The sequence below is a fragment of the Podarcis cretensis genome (genome assembly GCF_951804945.1).
Source record: "Podarcis cretensis genome assembly, chromosome: 2".
NCBI classification, from domain to species: Eukaryota; Metazoa; Chordata; class Lepidosauria; order Squamata; family Lacertidae; genus Podarcis; species Podarcis cretensis.
In genome coordinates this window covers 50,965,990-50,967,406 of record NC_137171.1, presented here as the reverse complement: position 1 = coordinate 50,967,406, position 1,417 = coordinate 50,965,990, and the positions used below count along the sequence as shown (strand labels likewise).

General features: G+C 44.6%; 1 long non-coding RNA gene across 1 annotated transcript; it reads left to right on the top strand.

The window, feature by feature from the left end:
- Positions 1–346: 346 nt before the first annotated feature.
- Positions 347–1,169, top strand: LOC307209657. The gene is made up of 2 exons (XR_013835702.1): positions 347–543; positions 918–1,169. It is a non-coding gene; the product is annotated as an uncharacterized lncRNA (long non-coding RNA).
- Positions 1,170–1,417: the final 248 nt, after the last annotated feature.

The window sequence follows — 1,417 nt, the reverse complement described above, 5'->3', positions numbered from 1 at the left end:
CTGTCCTAAGACAAAATGTCTGGATACTCTGAGCACTCTCAAACTCATGTTATTGAGCATCCATCCTGACTTACTTGCAGAGGAGCAGATGAAGCTAACTACTTGTCATTCATCCTGGAGATTAGGGGCACTGCATTTCTAGCACACTTCTCTGCCATTTCCCTTATTACAAGAAGTCTGATATTTTGGGAAGGAGAGTCGTTTGTGCAAGACCTCCCAATCAACTAGAATTGCACTGCCTGAATTTGTTGGTATGTGACCAAACCCCGCCTCAAAACAGCAACAGAGCCCTTTGAAACACAAATGAGAACTGCACATATGTGATGCTACCTACTGGGTGGTCAAGGGGTGGTCAGGGGGCAGATAATGCAACAAGCTGTTCTTGATTAGGAAGGACATGCCTGCGGAGCTGGTATGTGTGTCGCATGCCCTGCCCCTCTGCGCAAGAGGCGAGCATTTGCCCTGGAGAGGTTCATCTGCCTGCCCTTCACCCATGGCAGCACAAAGACAAAGCAGAGGAATGACGATCCAGCAGAACGGCATGTTTCTCACCACCTTTCCCCCCTTTCGTCCACATGGGCTGAATCAGCATTTCAGGGAAACCATGCAAATGCTGAATCGCCACAAGCTTATTTTGCCAGGCCTGCCTTGTGCGCATGAATGAGAATGCATGCTGCCAGATGGGGCTTAGGAACGAGAAGCAGAGCACAGGGGGAGACATTTGCAAACATGGGGGCACAAAAGGGGCAAGGTGCAATGCCGTTTCTCCCCACCTGACTAAACTGATGTTGGAGAATCTCTCCCAATATATATATTAAAAACCACCCCATAGAATCTAAAATTTAAAAATGGAAATAAAGACTAGCCCTCTTCCTTTTACTATATTAACCTGCTCTACCATTTTCAATGTGTTCCAGCCTTCCTCTCTTGCCGACCTGGAGTTTTGGACTACAAATCTCATCAGCCTCAGCCAGCATGGGCACCACGTTGGGGAAGGGTAATGTGTCCCATAATACCTCACTTCATTCTGCCACCGCTCCAAGCAAAAGGTCTACAGTCTTATCTCCTAGCCATCATTCCTCTCTACCTCTCTGCTTGTCTGTCTGTATAAATGAAATGGCTTTTTAAAAATTCAGATGATTATCTTTAAGAATAAAATGGATAAAGGATTTTTTTTAAAAAAATGCATTTTGTGTTCTGAGCATTTAGGTCACTTGCTTTTAATCCCACTTTTAATCCTTTTTCTCTGCATCTGTGAGAACCAAAAGCATTTTAAAAATGGAATCTGAAGCTCTTAATTTCACGTGGAACTTCAGGTTTCTACAAGCCCACAAAACGATGGAAATCAAGATTAAAGTGTATGAGCTGGCAGTGCAGGGCAACACCTTTTGCATATTGGCATACTCATTCCTCTGAA